The sequence below is a fragment of the Chelonia mydas genome, chromosome 1 (genome assembly GCF_015237465.2).
Source record: "Chelonia mydas isolate rCheMyd1 chromosome 1, rCheMyd1.pri.v2, whole genome shotgun sequence".
Taxonomy (NCBI): Eukaryota; Metazoa; Chordata; order Testudines; family Cheloniidae; genus Chelonia; species Chelonia mydas.
This window is the reverse complement of record NC_057849.1, coordinates 166715263-166733756: the sequence shown is the minus strand read 5'-3', so window position 1 is coordinate 166733756 and position 18494 is coordinate 166715263. Positions and strand designations below refer to the sequence as shown.

The 18494-nt window shown below is 43.3% G+C and overlaps 1 long non-coding RNA gene across 1 annotated transcript in view; it reads right to left on the bottom strand.

Annotated features, from left to right (window-relative positions):
* Positions 1–490: 490 nt before the first annotated feature.
* The window catches only part of LOC122462163, a 35052-nt gene continuing 17048 nt past the window's right edge, over positions 491–18494 (bottom strand). Inside the window, exons 2-3 of the long non-coding RNA XR_006284553.1 lie at positions 2428–2576; positions 491–763 (exon numbers count right to left, since the gene is read on the bottom strand). This is a non-coding gene — a long non-coding RNA (uncharacterized LOC122462163). The remainder of the gene's footprint in view (positions 764–2427; positions 2577–18494) is intronic.

Sequence of the window (18494 nt, the reverse complement as noted above, 5' to 3'; positions counted from 1 at the left end):
TGATTCCATAGGTATCCTCAATGGGCAGTGACTCCTCTATTGAATTATTTTTGTTTGCAATATTGGTGTAGCTATGTTGGTCCCAGAACATCAGAGAGGGAGAAAGCGCAACAGAATAGGTGAAGTAATATTTTATTGAACCAATTTCTGTTGGTGGAAGTGCCAAGTGTTTGAGCCTCACAAAGCTCTTCTTCAGATCTGCCCTTCTCCAGACCTGAGAAGAGCTCTATGAGGCTTGAAAGCTTGTCCCTTCCACCAACAGAAGTAATATATTTTTATTGCACCAACCTCACCTTCCCTGTCTCTTGGATTATTTTGGCAGTACATTTGGAAGACATCGTCAGAGAATGAAAGCTCAATAAAGATTATAAAGTTCAAGGAATGCACTTGCTGCTTATTAAAGAGCAGTAACGTGGGAGTCTGCCAAATCCAAAAGATCATTGAATGTGACAAAAAAAATAGGAGACGAAAGCATCAAAGTAGGATTGATCTTGTACTGGAGAAGCACTCTTCAGAATTAGCACCAATGCTTCCACAGAAACCTATTCTTTCTTCACACTACAAAAGTATTGAGCACATTTTAGCTGATGACAACGCTCACTCCAACAAATATATGGAATCACCTCCGAAAATCAGAAGTAAAACCTCCATCATTAAACAAAAAGTATCAATGTATGCTTTTCTTGAATTTGACTTTTCCATGTACAGATGACTATGGGCTACTGACAACAACAGAGGGAATAAATAGACACCATATGGAGACCTAGGTGAAAAAGGCAGAAATCTTACTTGAGCAATATGCAGATATACAGGACTTGATGCAAACAATCACATCTATACTCACTCCTATGTGCTATACTCATATTTGTTAGTTTAGTTCAACTATGAACCTCACATGTTGGCAGAACTCCTTGCTGTCTTGTAGGAGCTACAAGTTTGACAGCAACCTTGGGATTATGACTTCACAATATTGGAGGTGAGAGACATTGTGGAGATGATGTGGTTGGTTTACAGACTAGAGCTTTCTAAAACCATCCTACTCCTAGCACAATTCTGCTGGGCTATTATGGGAACAACCCCATTGGAGGAACTCAACCATCCTGCTCAAAAAAAGAGCTCCCACAGAAGTTGTCACAATACAAGTTAGTCTGTGGTCATGCAGGATTTAAAAGAAAAAAATAACACACAATCAAAACACGTATCCCAAAATGCAACACTGAGAAATAGTATGTACACTGGGAAGCAGCTATCCTAATGCACAAAACAAGCTATTTACATCAATTTAATTATAGACGTCTGCTGAGACATGCTAACAAAAAACCCGAGAGGAGAACTCTAAGAAATGTGTTGTACAGACCCAGTTGATATCAAAGACAAATGTCAACATCAGGATACTGTGCAGTTGACCACAAAGGATAGTGACATTGCAAATTGATTCTGGATAGGCAGTGATTTGCTTGTATTTACTGTTTTTTCTTTGTCATATGTCAGGCAGAGTAGTTTCTAGCACAAGAATAGAAAAGAATGCTATCTTCAAAAAAGACAAGCAGCATCATACTGGGTTTTACTAAAATGCTTTCAGTTCTAGAGGTTTAATTTTGGGCTTTTGGCTTTGTCGACTATAAATGGACTGTAATCTCTAACAGACAACACTTCTGGTTTTACCATTTGATGTTGGCCTATAACAGTAAATGTGACTTATATCCATTTCTCATTTTAAGGAAAAATAGGTAATTTCATCTTGTTGCAGGGATGAGGTTATGATGTTGAGAGGGAATTTCATAACTGTCAAACATAATGTAGGTTATATATTAGCAATGCATCAAGAATCTATTGGAACAATTTTGGACTGACATTTTGCAGATATCCACTCATTCTGCAAAAATTCATTGTATATAATAATGCAGTAGCCCATTCCGGACTAGCCATTACAATGCAGTAGCCCATTTGGGGGCTAGCTATAAGAAAATGTCTCTTCTAAGAATCATCGGTAAATCTCAGATTCCAGTGGACAATTGCAAAGAAGATTTTTGTGAGGGTGATGCCTTAGCTGATGGGGTTTGGGGTCTGTATGTCATCTATCTGTGTCTTCAAAGGAAAATAGCACACCACAAATATTCCTACGATTAATTTTGTTGTAGCTATTTGAATTGTCAAGCTTGCAGGCGCTGAAAGAAATGCTAAAATTAAAGAATGGTCAACCATTACATCTTTTTAGGAAAAAAACCCACGATGTTTAGCTTTTCTTTATGAAACTGAATTAATAACTTTCTTTACGTCCTCCAATTTTTCTGTTTGTTTCAGGCTCTCTGTATCCCTTTAGTATACATTGCTGATATAATGTGAATATATCACTGTTAATGTTAAATACATTTGAAAACATTTGAACATTTGAAAAACAAAAAATATTTGAAAAATAATCCATACCTTTTTACACCAACCATCAGTCATCAACCCGAGGGCTGACATCACCGATGAGTTACATCAAACCACTGAAAGCAATGAAAGATCCTCCTATGAAGCTCTACTTCTGATGCAGCTCAGCTGCTGAGGCCTTTGATACTGAAACAGCACCACTGAGAGAGCAATGAGAAAACAATGTGAATCAACTGGATCAAGGTATCATACAAAAGTAAATAATCCCTTTCCCCTCCTCACAAAAAAAAAAAAAAGATGCCCTTAGATAGAATCCAGTTCTGCAAAACATGACGCACCTGAATAGTCCTTACACATGTAATCCCACAAAGGTCATTGGAATTATTGCCGCCAGTAAGGGTTTGCAGGACCAGGCTCTAAGGCAGTAGTCCCCAAACTTTGAAGGGTTACACCCCACACCCCAGCCCCCTATCCATGCCCTCCCTGGAGCCAGGGCAGGGAGGGAGGCCATGGCTCAAGCGGGGGGAAGGCGGACGGGGTAAGGGGACTGAGGTTGGGGCCAAAGCTGGGGGAGGGTCTGGGGCCAGGAGTAGGAATGGGAGTGGAGCCATAGCTAGGCTGTGGTGGGGACTGGCAGCCGGGCCTGCGGCCACGTATAGAGCTGCACCAAGCCTGGGGACAGGGAGAGGTGCGCGACCAGAGCAGAATTGGGTGCAGGGCAGGTCGGCACACCCTCCCTGACCCTGTGGGGGCTGGCCTGGGCCCACCACCCCCCAGCCCTGAACTTTCCTCCACACACCCCCAAAGGGGCACACCCCACAGTTTGGGGACCTCTGCTCTAAGATCAGGCTTTATTTCAATGGATGGTGCTCATGAGTAACTAATAGGAGATGTTTCCAAAAGCTTTATTTTGCTGTTCTGGAGACTGCAAAACCCACCCAAGATTTATTGTCACATCTAATGAGATCACCTGAACCCCTCCATTAAATGTCAAGCCTTGCAGGTAGAAGTTTTCTTGTATTTTTTATATTTAGTTTTCAGGTTGCTCCTGCAGTTTCTAATAACCTGCTCCTGGATGCTATTGTCTGTCACTGAAATGGTGAATGAATTTGCAAGATAAAAAGTGAGCTTCCTTCCAATACTGAACCCTCTACAAAACATATCACAAACACAAACTTAAATATCTAAAACTCTTGGTAGAAACCCCTTTCCATGACATTGACCTACTTCCCCTTTCTTTGAAAGGATGTCTATTGCATTTAGTTAGCTACCATGCCAATCAAAATAGTTTTACTCATTTCCAAGGAGAGCTACCAAGGAGAAATGATAGTTTCACCTGAAGCAACCTGGTACAATAAATACAACATTTACATAAAGGAAATAAAATTCATAGTATGCTTAATCTTTATAGTAACTTATATGGATGGCATGCATACATTCAAGAAGTTATTTTTGTATCTGTTTTACTATTATTTAACAATGTTAATTATTGTATGGTATTTATTCTCCTTCCATCCCAGCCTCTGCTTCTGTTAGGTCATGCAAATAAGTCATATGGTCAGTGGCACAAGAACAATTTGTATGGTGGAGGTGCTGAGAGCCACTGAACCAAATTGTAAACCCTGTATATGATGGAATCTACTTCAAGCCCAGGGGTGCAGTAGCATCCCTAGTTCTAGCACCTATTCATAGGATCAGATTTACTCTTACTCGCAGACAATGATGCAAATTACACTTCCCTGCCCCAGTGTGGCCTGCTGTATCCTAGGGAGTATTCACCTGGTTGAGGACATATAGGAAAAGTGGCAGTTCTGCTTTCTCAAATTTTCCAAAGTGTAATGTCAACTATGTCTCCATAAGGAGTCCAGTGGCACCTTAAAGACTAACAGATTTATTTGGACATAAGCTTTTGTGGGTAAAACCCACTTCTTCAGATGAATGGAGTGAAAATTACAGATGCAGGCATTATTATACTGACACATGAAGAGAAGGGAGTTATGTGTCAGTATAATAATGCCTGCATCTGTAATTTTCACTCCAAGCATCTGAAGAAGTGGGTTTTACCCAAGAAAGCTTATGCCCAAATAAATCTGTTAGTCTTTAAGGTGCCACTGGACTCCTTGTGTTTTTTTGTGGATACAGACAAATACGGATACCCCCTGATATATGTCTCCACAGTTACTCTCCACTGTCTGAAATTGAAACCCTTGTCACAGCCTGACAAGAGGATAAGATTGATCAGAACATCCCCCAACTGTCCTGCCCTTGAACTTCCTTGGCCATTTAACTTCAGGTGCTATGCTAGCTGATTGGTTTCAGGCCTCTAGCAGAGGGGAGTTACACACACCTTGGCCTTCCACAATGCTTCTCATGGCAACCTTCACGAGTTCTTCTGGACAAGATCAAGACATAATTCTGGTGTATAATCTAGGTTTGTGATACTAGACTTTGTTCTCATGACATGATGTCATCGGTTATCATAGGCGGCGAGTTATATGGGCCCATGGTGCCCATGCTCGCCCAATATTCAGGAACGTTGGCCCAGCTCCACCAATGTTTGGGCTTATATTTTCAGACCCGGCCCATCCATGCCTGGCACCAACAGCAGTGAGCGACCGGGCACTAGCGTGCCCTGCTCTTCTTTGCCCCTGCTCTGCCCCACCCCCTTCCCCCAAGCCTCCACCCCACCTCTTCTCGCCCCTGCTCCATCCCTTCCTGCCTCTGTGCCACCCCCTTCCTGCCACATTCCACCCCAAACCTCTGCCCCTCCCTTTCTGGCTTCCCCTCCCTCCCCCAAGCAACACCAGGAGCCGGCGGGGCAGAGCAGAGCGGGGTTGGCCGGGGCCGGGTCACTCGCTGCCGCTGGCACCAGGCCCCCCGCTAAGCCTCCAGGCTGCCCTGGACTCCACATCCCCCGGAAGCATGGGGGCCCCCAAGATGTGGGACCCAGGGCAGTTGCCCCGGTCCATCCTATGGATGGGACGGCTCTGCTTGGACCCTTTCTGGGCACCATCAAAAATTATACAAACCTGGCACCCATGACAGTTATCATTCCACAGTGCTTATCTTCTAAAGGACACCGTGGGGGGAAACAAGGACACCATTCAGGTAGTACCAAGAGGCAATAATTGTTGAGCTCTCAGGGTGTATGTTGGGGGAGTGAGGAGAGACCAGCTCTCAACTGGCATAAATGGGTGGAGTTAGTACCTCCACCAGCCACTCCTCATCCTGTTGTAGGGGACATGCCAGGGGATAGAGGAAACTTGGTGGTGGTGGTGAGGAGGGACTTTGGAGCTCAGATGCAGGAGTATATCTAGCCTAGTATCACTTGGTAAGGATGTTCTATAATACACGGTTAAGCACACACGCCTCTTGAAAATAATGAGCGTGAAACAGTGTCTTCTTGGAGCTAGAATGCCTGACGCCTTCTCAAGAAGTCTTTAAAACATAGCAAAAGACCAATTCTGCTGTAGAATAGACTACTGAATGCTTTCATTCTATGGTAGGCCAAGGAAGAATTTAATGCAGATTGTTTAGAGACCTATTCCACTTCCTATTCATGACTGAATGAACTCAATAGCCATATCAAGTGACAGCTTCCTGTAAGAACAGAGGGACCGTGGGGCTTCCTTTTAACAAAGGTACACTGTTTCAAAATAAAATGATAAAAAACTAACACAATTTTCAGGAAAAAAAATGGTCATTTTGATTGCTTCCAAATTCTAGGATAATTTCTAAGCAGTAGCATTAATTATGAAAAAGGAAAAGGACGTTAAAGAAACTTCCATTGTCTGACAAACAGCCTCCTTACAAATTGTTTATGTTTCAAAGATCAGGAATATATCATCCTTTTAAGCATTTTAAAAATTAACACAAGAAAATTTTAAAAACTTCAGAACATTCACTTTCTGTGGTTCATTGAAATTACACCTGCTGTCAACAAGAGTAAAATTTTTGTACCAGAAGAAAGCATACAGAATAGGGAGGCAGTGTTGGCTAGTGGATGGAACACTGGACTGGAACTCAGCAGACCCAGGTTCTATTCCTTACTATACCACTAGCCCTGTGGAATGGCAACCATCCATCCTGAAAAACTATGGTGCTAAATGGCAAAGCAATTCAGTTTCTGTGTCATGCTGCTGTGTTGCAAGTGACTAAAAAGTGCAATTCTCAAGTGACAGTCCTTGCCACAGATAACGCAGACATAAAGTGCAAAGCCAGAGGAAGCCGGAGCACTACAAGCACTTGATGCGCTTTTCTCACTTTCGATCACCACTCTTCAGCCACTTTCACTCCCTGCTGCCACCAGTATAACTTGTTGCTCGTTGCATCTTCCTAGCTTATGGTGTCAATGTTGAACATTTTCAAGTCCCTCTTGCAAATGCTCTTAAACCTGAGCCAAGGTCAGCCCAGTGGCCTTGGAGCACCCACAAATTCTCCTTCTAGGAGACCCTTTGGAACGTGTCCAATGCCTATCCAGTGCAGATGACCAAGCCAATGGAGACATCTGTGCTTGTGATTAGATTTGGTAATTTTGCTTTTCCAAGTACCTTTGTCAGGAACTTTGGTTTCTCACAAGAATATGACAATGACAGTGGATATGAAAGGTGTTTTGCTTTCTCTCATGCTTGCTCTGGGTTGTCCAGGTTTTGTCACCATGCTCAGAAACACACATCTAGGAGACCTGAACCTTGGTGTTCATTGTCAGTTTCCTGGTATCTGACATATGCTTAGTCAGTTGGCAAATGCAGTGTCTGCCTTTCCAATGTGAAAATTAAGCTTGCCATCCAGAGATAAGTTACCCGCTATAGTTGATCCTAGATAGCTAGGACTATGCTAGAAATTGTACACAAGTTCTGCTACTAAAATGTCTAGCCTGCTGGATGATTTTGGGAATGTCATTTCACTTCCTTTGACTCAGTTTCCCCATCTGTAAAATGGGGATAAAGATACTTGCCTCCTTTGTAAAGCTCTTTGATATCTACTGATCCCACCCCTCCCCATTTGCATGGAGAAGAGATGTAGTAGCAGTTGTGTGTCCCTTCCTGAAAAGCCGATAGCATAGCCTGGGCGGGGGGGTCATGACTGAGCCCAAAATAAACATATAAAATGACCAGGTCTAAGGTCTGTCTCATCTCATTTAGTTGTGCAGATGTGTAAGACCTGAAAAGCAGAGAGTAGAACTCAGAAAAGCATCAGCACCCTCTGCTTCTCTTTGTGTTCTGTTTAAGCCCTGGCAAGCTGCTTATCTGCTTTAGAAAAGAACCACCTTAAATAACTACACTGCTGCTGAATACCAGGGGTTCTCAAACTGGGGGTCAGGACACCTGAGGGGGTCACAAGGTTATTACATGGGGGGGTCACGAGTTGTCAGCCTCCACCCCAAACCCTGCTTTGCCTCCAACACTGATAATGGTGTTAAATATATTAAAATGTTTTTAATTTATAGGTGGGGGTCACACTCAGAGGCTTGCTATGTGAAAGGGGTCACCAGTACAAAAGTTTGAGAACCACTGGAATAGACATTTTCCCTTCAAAAGGCTTTTATTTAATAATATACATGCATAGTTGACTACTGGTCATTTTTACACTTTGAAAAATATCCCCTTCCCTGAACCAAGGTGTGAAGTATGAGTTTGACCCTAGCTCACTATTGCACCCACTCTCTTTTTCCAGTTTTATTTATTTTCCAAACCGGGAGGGTGGGGGGTGGCAGGGAAAGGGGGAGGGAACCACACATACACACACACACACACAGTTCTTCATGCCATCCTGGGCTACAGCTCCCAAGGGATTTTCCCCTTTGCCTCTCTGTCCCTCCTGACTCAGGGCATACTGCATGATTCTTCCTCATTCTTTTAGCAGACCATCACCTCCTGGGGCTTTCTCCCAGCCTCCCACTTCTTCCCCTCCCAGGGGACTTCCTACTGCTCCGCCTTCCTTACTGAGAGCCTGGTTCTTTATAGGGAACATCTCTTCAGTTGCATCTGATTAATGAAAAGGGCTGGCTTTACGTCAGGCTCATAAAGGGGCAGACCACCCTATTCTGCAATTGAGATAGGGGTCCAAATCCTACAGTCCTTACTCAGGCAAAATTTCACTGAAAAACTGAATAAGGACTGCAAGATTTGTCCCAAAATTAAAGAGATGCAAAAGTGCTATCTTTTGTTAAGTGACCTGCTCTTCAGCAATAAATGAAGTTGTAGCAATCTGACCTCACTCTAAGATTGTGATGATCTTGCGGAAAGTTTTTTTTAAAAAAAGAATTATTTCATATTCCAGTTTGAAAGATATTCTTGTTAGAGTATGACACTCTGACGAGTGAAACAGGAGGGAAAAAAACCCATGAGGCAGCTACTAATACTGAGATTTTAACAACTGTTTAAGCTAAAAAAATTTCTACCAAAAGAAAGCTAACTATGGGAAAATGGAAAAGAAAAGAAATAAATTATTCATTAGAAATACATTTACACAGAACTCTGCTTCCAAAAAGCCAGAGCATACCAAAAGGATAGGAAGACATGTTTTAGGCCTACGGCATTGAGTAAATGTAACTCTTAACAGAAAGGCTACGGTATGTCAGTACCTACTGCAGAGTATCAGAAAGGAATGCAGTAATGCAATTACCAGTTGACAGCAAGTCCACTACCCAGAAAGAAAAATCTTATGGTTGACCATGAAATAACAGCTTCAGAATACCTTTATCTTGTCATTTTTGTAAGAATACATGTTGGTAAAATAATAAGCAGTTGTTACAGTGAGTATTGAGAGAAAAAAAACAGTGGTAAATGGTACAGGCCAAATTCAGCCATATGGAAATGACAGAATGGTTAAACAAAATGTTGTGATACACTGGAGTTATTTCAAAAGGTTTTCATTAACCTGGGCTCATTTAGTGAATTAGCAACGCAGTCTGCAAACCCCTTCTTTAAGTAAATATTGGACTACTTACTTGAGAACTCCTAACTCAAAAAGTAGTCTCCTTGAACAGAAGTCAGGGAGAGCCACTGGTGTGTGTAAAAACTACTTACAAGAGTAAGAATTTTCCAGACTGAACTGTTAGGCCCTTATCCTGCAACCATGTATTCATTTAATTAATTTTAAGTACACAAGTAGTCCCATTGACATCCACAGAACCATTCACATACCAAAAGTTAAGTACGTGCATAAGGGTTTGCCTGATCAGGGCCATAAGTAGTGAAAGTAAAAATAAGGTTATGGCCACATCCTCAAAAGTATTTAGGCACTTAATTCTCCTTGATTTCAAGGACAGGTAGGGGCCTAAATGTCACTAATTTGGGATCCAGAACTGAACTTAAAAATAGTTTAGATTTTTGTTCAGATCCACTATTTAGGTTGTGTCATTTATAGAAATAGGAGCCAGTGTACTATTGGGATCTGAACTTCCTCAAAGATCAGAGGGTGCTTGGGCGAGAGGTTTTGGTTAAGACCCATCACTAGTACTGAGCTTTTTATTTGTAAAAAGGCATAGCAGACTACTATAATTTACAAGATGGACTATCCAAACTAAATAGTTTTTTGTTTGATCTCAAAATGCATTGACCCCCAAACCAAGGCCTGTCAGCTCTAAAAGTAACATAAAACTTTTTCTGCTAGGAAAAGTGGGGGGTATGGGTGAGAGAGGAAGGGAGAAGCATATTATGAGACCTTAGTTGTTGGTCACTCAAATACCAACATGCCAGCATTATGGTTGTATAACAGGGCTTTAAAAACAAGTATGAAGACACGGTCCTGCAAGAGCAGTTTATCATCTAATTCAGACAAACATAATATTGGCGATATTTAGAGCAAAATTTAGAGCAGACCTCACCAGGGTGCATCAATGGTGAATGACAAGAGAAAGGAGGAGGAGTAGCAGCAGCAGCAGCAAGGGGGAGGGGATTCGAAGGAAGAGAGGAAGGTTGCTCGGTACATAAAAAAGCAGCTATTTCATGTATCAGATGCAGCATCTAAAGAAGTGTGAAATCCAGCGTGGGAGAAGGAAACAAAGCAGTGAAGAGACATGACTGGGCTGAGTGTGCACATATAGGGTGAGCAAAGAGGGATTTGTACTGAAATAAAAATTCCTTTTTAATCTAATAAAAGCATGGTGTTTTTCCTTGACTTTTTACAGTGCCTAGTGCAAAGGGGCCCAGATTCAGGACCCTATTAAAGTACAAATGATAATTAATGCAGGAGCATGTGTTCCTGAGTCACGTGAATTAGAAGGGAATGAGACTTGAGAAATATATTTTTGAAGGCAAGTCAGTGAGAGTTGGACCCCAATTTTCCAAACTGCCATACGAAAGTAATTCTGTGTCACTTAACTTAGTTATGGATCAGACCACTTCAAAGGACAAAAAACATCAGAGAAATGTTGAGAGGCATTAATATGCGCATTCTGTTTGTCTGGCCTGAAAGAGGGAGGCAGGCAGGCAGATTTAACCCTGTTTATATACAGAAGCAGAAACACTTTTTTGAAATTATGAACAAGTCAATATGTAAAATGTGTAATGGCCCAGTTGGAACAATCATGTTTTGAAGCTCTTTGCATCAAAAGAAAATGTTAGCTGAAAACGGTCTCACTTTTGCCTCAAAGCATAAGTATCCTCATAAAGTAACCCATTCTGAATTTCTGTATTTAACAGCACCTTTCAAATTCAAACATCTTTGACAGTAATGAAAATCATTAGCATTTAGAAAGCTAAATGCCTCATTACAGCAAATATGCTGTAGCAATGCAGCAGTATACAACAGGTATTTGTTAAATGAACTTAAAATAACAAAACATTGAAATAGTCAGATATTTTCTTCTAAGAGAGTCTTGCAACTTTGTGAAATGTATTTTGGTTTGATATCTGTTAGCGGACCCAGAGTACTATTTTACCAAAACTTACTTAAAAGGGTATTTTTGCCTTTTGCCAGATATGTGTGTATACATTACACACAAAATTACACACAAAAACAAACATTCAAGAGACATTCAAGTACTCTGTGCATCCTCAATTTGGTCCTCTTGCCAAATCATCAATCACCACCACCACCCCCCAAGGTACATGGCCTCCTTGCTACATGGCTCCAGATAAATCTCTGGCAAGGTACAAAAGGTGGTCTAGTTGTATATTTAGTTTATGTCCATCACTAGCAATCTTAGCACACCTACTCAAGTTTTTAGCATCCATGTGATTGCCAGCCATGTAGTGGCATTATTTGGTGTACTCACACTTTGGAATTCATTAGTCTTCCATTCTAAATATATCTATACCAAGTTAGCCACGGCGACAGTCTATACCATTATGTTCACCACTTTTACAGAATTCTGACAAATTTTGTACAAAGTATGCCTTGTGAGGTATCATTTGAAAACTCAATCTGCTGAACATTATTGTCCTGATAACATGTGTGAATCAACATTGTATGTATAGTTAAAAAATTTTACTGTATAACATTGATGTAACATATTCCAGGTTAGAAAAGCAGGTCCAAACCAGTTTTCAGAGACAGACATTCTAGCACCCCAACCAGGTGATAATGACCATCACCTACTTAAGCAGCCATTCTCTGCAGGAGAAAGGCATGAACAAGAAATTTGCATTTCAGCACAAGGACAGTTCAAACCTCACATCCACAAGAGACTGTTTATCACCATGACTCCACAAGGATGTTTCTAGCACAAGGAATTGAATTATAAAGAGGGGAGAAAAAACGCTTTACCTCACTCTGCTTGGACATCAACGACTCTTAAAGAACTGAAATGGGTGGGGTGGGGAGCGTGATTCTGTCTGAAAAGAAACTCAGCCAGAGGTGAGAAAGATATTTCCTTTGAAACCATTTCGTTTGTTAAGTTAGTTTGTTGTGGTTGGTCCTGCTTTGAGCAGGGGGTTGGATTAGATGACCTCCTGAAGTCTCTTCCAACCCTAATCTTCTATGATTCTATGTCAGTTGCGTTTTATCATTTTTGTTTTTGTTTTTTTTGTAACCGATCCTAACCTTTATGCCTCATTACTTGAAGTCACTTAAAATATTTTTTTCTGTAGTTAATAAACTTGTCTCACTGTTTTATCTAACCAGTGTGTTTGGATTAAATTGTGTGGGAAACTCCACTTAGGACAGGGGTTTCAAACTCAAATGACTACGAGGGCCACATGAGGACTAGGGCATTGGCCCGAGGGCCGCATCACTGACACCCCCCTCCCGCGGCTGCCCCCGGCCCTGCCTCTTCCCACCCCTTCTCTGCCCCCATTCCAACCCCTACCCCAAATTCCCCACCCCAACTCCTCCCCCAGGAGGTGTAGGAGGGGCGTGGGGTGTGGCAGGGGGCACAGGGCAGGGAGTTGGGGTGCGGGGTGCTCCCTGCCTGCCTGCCCTGGCCCCTGGCCTCCGGCCCCTGTGCTTCTCCCCTCCGGGAAGCAGCCAGAACCATGTCCCTGTGGCCCGGGGCGGGGGGGGGCGAGGGCACAGTGCTCCGTGCGCTGCCTTGCCGCTCCTCCAGGTACCTCCCATTGGCCGCAGTTCCCCGTTCCTAGCCAATAGAAGATCGGGGGGCAGTGCCTAGAAGCCATGGCAATGCACGGAGCCCTCTGCCCCCCTGGGCTGGAGGGACGTTGTGCCGGCCTCTTCAGGGAGCAGTGTAGGGCTCGTGGGGCCACGGGGGGCAATCCAGGGGGCCAGATTCGGTCCGCGGGCTGTAGTTTGCCCACCCCTGGCCTGGAGATAGGCCGGGGGTGGGCTGCTTGGCGGGCCGCAGGAAATAGCCCCACGGGCCGCATGTTTGAGGCCACTGATTTACAATGACAAAGATGGTGCATATCATTTTCCATTGATGAAATTAATGGATTTTATATGAGTTTGCATTGTTCAGCAAGTTGCTTGTGGTACAAGATGCACATTTCTGGGGGAAGTCTGAACTAGAGTATCTTTTGGTGTTCTGCAATGTAATTCATGAGTGGCTAGCTAACAGCACTCAATATTGTGAAGCTGGGCACAAGTTACATGCTGTAGTCTGTGTGTTAACAGGCCACGTGTGGCTGTTCACCACTAAAGCTGTGTAAAAGGCATCCCAGGTTGGAGAACGAGGATGCACAGCTATTCAGCAGTCCAGATGGCACCCTGGGGAATGTCACAGTCACCGAAATTGAACCAGTGCTGATTCAGGTGGTTACTGGGTTTAGCTTCAAATATCCCCATTTCTGTTCTTGTCCTGCCACTCAATATGGAGCAGCTGACAGACAAGAATTGAAAATGTCAATCCAACTTTCTTCAGTCTTCCTCAGACCAATACAGTTGGCATAATCATGAAGTTATACATTCAGTTTCATAGCAAGGCTGATATCACAACATCCCCACAGAGACCGCTAAAAGGCTCAAAACATGGCAGCAGCTGCTGCTATATGGGCATCTACATCTTTTGCACATCCTCCAGCACTGCCTTTGATGCTGCCCAAATATTTGACAGTTGCACCTGCTTGATGTCCTGTCCAACCAGGTTAATACTGAGCTGTTGCTATCTGGAACTGGAGGCTGCTCGATGGTAATGGCCAGAGACTTAGTTTTATCCAGATTTATAACCAGACTGATGCAGTCTGCTTCCTGTCCAGCCAGACTGGCCATCAGCTGCAGTGATTCACCAAACTGAACTAACAAGGCAACGTCACCAGCAAATTAGAGATCTCAAAGCAGAATGGCGTTCAACTCAGCACCCCCAACAGTTGCCTCCTCAAACTTCTCCATCAACTAATCAATGTCAATATTGTTCAGCAATGGTAACAGCCTTGCCAAACTCCCGTGGAAATAGGAAATCATTCCTTGTATCTGCCACTGACTCTAACGCACCTTTCTGTACCATTATAGAACTCTTCTCTTAATATCACAATCTTCTCAGTGATGCCATGTTGCTTCAGATCCTACAAGTTTGCTTGATGCTCTGAATCAAAGCCCTGAGGGAAGTCTCTAAGAAATGCTGTGCATTGCTAATTAAATTCAGCAATCTTCTCAAAAAGCTGTTTTGAGGTAAAGAGCTGGTCAAGAGTGGAACAACCAGGTCTAAAGCAGCACTGAGTATCCCAGCCTTTGCCATGAAGTGCATCATTGATTCAAGACACTATGCATCATGATAGAGTTTAATTACATTATTGCATACTATTTTTTCCACAGGACCCCAGTTACATGCAGTGCACATGCAAAACCTGTAGTGGAGATGAATTAGGGGGGTATAGTGAAAGAAGCTCTTGTCTATAGGACCCCTGCTTCATTTCTTGAAGATGTCAGACGGTGTATAATTATGAGGTTTTGTATGTAATTTCTTGGGTTTGGGTTTGTTCTTTAAGGTCAAACTGAAAAAAAAAACAAAGCTCATCATGTAACATCATATTGACACCCACATAAATCATCAGCAAGTTATGAATGTGCAAATCCATCACACAGATCTCTGCCACTTGAGATAATCAAGTAACTGATCGCAATAGTAAGTTGTGGGCCAGCTCTACAAGGAAATGAAACTTTTCCAGTGAATTTCACACATGCTAACAGCAGAGGAATGGTGAGACTCAGAAATCTTGGATTCCATTCAAGGCTCTAGATTGGAGTGTCTTTAGTAGCCACAGACTTTTTGCCTGTTCCCCCGAAGTTTGACCTCTTTTGCCCCCATCCCCTCCAACTGATCCCTGGCTCAGTCCTATCTCTTACCCAGCTCTGGTTTTTCATTACGGTCCCATTCTCCTTGCCTACTCAGTCTCACTATTCACTCCTCAGGCTTCTCATCCCACTCCTAGTCTCCCACTCCAGGTTTCCTATCTGAGGCCCAGCCTCCCAATCCCACTCTACACCTCTCCTTCCCCAGTCCCAATCTCCCTGCTCAGCCAGTCTCACTTTCTCTCTCAGCTCCTCAGCTGTCTCTCTCTCACCCGCGGCCTCACCTCCCTCCTCAGCTTCCAGTCCTAGCTCTAATTCCATTTCTCTGTCCAGCCAGTCACAGCCTCCTGTCACCACCACCCCCATCTTCCCATTTCAGTCCCCTTGCTTTCTCAGTCCCAATTTACTCCCCCACCCCATTCCCTGTGTGTTATTAATATGGGAAACAACCAAACACTAATTTAACCATAATTTCCTTTAAGTTCAAAGGCCAAATGTTGTTTTACACACTTGCTCTAAACATGCCTAACTGCAAGCAATCATTACACCCAAACAGGAACAAAACATTTATAAACATTTGATCAAACAGGCTAAACCCAGGGACACTTAGATCCATATTGATTGGCTCAAATGTGATCAGGCAGATGTTAGCAATGAATCCTTTAAGAGTTTACTTTTGTATACCATTCAAACAAGTGATATCATTGCCAATTATTGACTTCACCTAAAACCAATTTGACGCTGTTCACCCTTATTTCCAGTCTTAATCTGAGTAGTCCCACTGAATTTGGGAAGTTAAAAGCACGTGTGCTTAAAGTCTTTGCAGGATCAGGTCCAAAGTCACTACAATAAGAATTCATTAAAATCAGGAATTCCATCTAGATCCTAACTATTGGAGATGTTTTTTTCACCTCGGGTATTGATTTTGAATTCCAAGAACACAAATCAGTTTAACAGAAGCTACACAGATATGCTTTCTGGACAGACCTAAGGGGAAATGACTACCATATTTCTGAAAATCATGGCTATTGTGACCACTGAACAGGTTTAAAGTACTGAATATCCACCTCTGCCTATCATTTTATTAACTAGTATGTTATGCTGATTTTATATGCAGTAAAACTTCAAATACAAGTTTGTCTTTTTATTACATAGATGATCCATAATAAAATGATAGACTAACATGCCTCACAAAACAAAAGCAAATACCTTTACTTTTATATATTTCAGCAACACTATGATGATAGATTATAGGTATGTGATGGATTATATGCACACTTTGTTGTTGGTTTGCCTTTCAAAGCAAATATTCTCTCCCCCATCTTTGATATTCTAAAGCAATTTCCACTGCAGAACATCTATTCTTTATTATACTTTCATAGACATTGCTTGAATTTGGCCTCAAGGGAAAAACATCAATGGCTAAGTTTGCAAAAATTGTAGTTCTAGGAATCAGTGAGTTCTGAACAAATTTCTGTCTTGAATCCTGATTGCAAGTTAAAATACTGCCCCCGAGTCCTTCGGCACAGTCTGTGCATCAGAGAGATAGGGCCCTCTTGGAATCTGCCTCATTTAGTCCTTCTGTTGCCTGGGAGATGTTCAGCCAGTGAGACAGCAAGAGCAAGCATGGACCACATGCAGCCCTTAAATAAGGTACATATCCTCTCTGTCATGTGACTAACCAACTCTTCCTGGTGGTTAGCCAGGAAGTTCCAGCCTCCCTGGCAGGGCCATCCGTGGGAGGGAGGTTGGGGGGGCTTGGGACAAATCAGCCTCCCTGCTAGTCTCCTCACCGTCCACCTGGTGCACCTGTCTAGCTGCTGCTCGCCTCCTCAGCACCCTCCCCTGCTCTCCTCCTCGCCATCCGCCTGCTGCTTGCCTCCTCACCTGCCTTCCCACCTCTTGCCTCTCTGCTAGTCCCCTCGCCATCTCTCCGGCGCACCCACCCCTATTGACCCAACCACTGCTCTCCTCCTCACCATTCTGCCTCCTCATCCCCCTCCCACCTGCCTCTCACCTCCCTGCCATCCCTCAGGGGTGCCCCCCATCTGCCCAACCGCCATTCTCCTCCTTGCCGTCCGCCCACCCAACTGCCTCCTCACCCCCCTCCCACCTGCCACTCACCTCCCTGTTCGCCTACTCACCCCACTCACCTGCCCGCCTCACCTCCTCACCCGCCTCCTCACTTGAATGTTGGGACATGGGACAAAGGGCTAAATATGGGACAGTCCCAATTTTATCAAAGCACAGGGCCCCCCAAAGCACAGGGCCCCCCAAAGCACAGGGCCGGGGTGGTCACCCCAATTTGCCCTACCCAATAGACAGCTCTGCTCCTTTTAGTCCAGACTAGGAAAACTGCTTTGCTTCGGCCTGGCCACTACATGCAGCAAAATCAAGGTTTTGAGGGTGGACCTATTTCATTGGTGAGACAATCACTGTTGATGACTCTTGTGATAGTCTCTTCAGGGAGGTATACAGTGTTGTAGCCATGTCACTCCCACGATATTAGAGACAAGGTGGGTGAGGTATGGTAGATTTGGTACAGCTAAACCTTGAAAGAAGTCAGGTGATGCAGAAAACTGGGTATGACAGGCATGATGAACAAAGAACTTTTGAATCATCACTAACACCAATTCCTCTGCCAAGTGAGGAAAAACAAAATGCGAGATTGTGGGGAAGGACTTTTGGAAGTGATGGAGTGAGTGAGGTCATTTAGTGTAAGGAAGCTCCATATCAGGGGAACTGAACAAACAATACATGTCCATAGATTGAAAACTTATGAAAAGAAGAGAGCAGTGAATATGATTTGTTATGCTGATAAGGGAATGTTTACTGCCTCCTTAATTGATTTGGTCAAGGAGAGTGAGGAAGAGGCTCCTCTTGTAGGTGTAGTTTGACTTCTATATTTGGTGGGGTGCAGCTCCAGATACCCTATGCGGCCATGTGGGGGGCGGGAGGGGTAAATTCTGTGCCTGCTCTCAGGGGTGCCATTTCAGATTGCGGGAGTAACTTTAACCATGATTCTAGGGGCTACTTAGGCAACTGAAAACTCTAGGGGTTTTTTTTGTTTGTTTTGGTTTGTTTTCTACAGATAATAACAGAAATTATCTGACAGGAGCACTGTATCTAATTCCTATATCAAGAAAGAAAATTAAATAGATATTAGACCCACTCAGTTGTAATACTAACATATTCTGACATCTTGTAGCAAGTCACTTATGGGACTCTGGTTAGGTTTTAAATTGTAGTGTATATTCTTACTCAGATACAGGCACAGCCCCCCGCAGCTCCCAGTGGCCGCGGTTCGCTGTTCCCAGCAACTGGGAGCTGTGGGGAGCCGTGCCTGCGGATGGTCAAAGTCAGCAAAATGTCTCGCAGCCCTCAGTCAGATGATGCTGATGGCCCAGAGGTTGCCCACCACTGGACTAGATGATCACGGTGGTCCCTTCTGACTTTAGTAATTGTATCTGTAATTGTATCTGTAATTG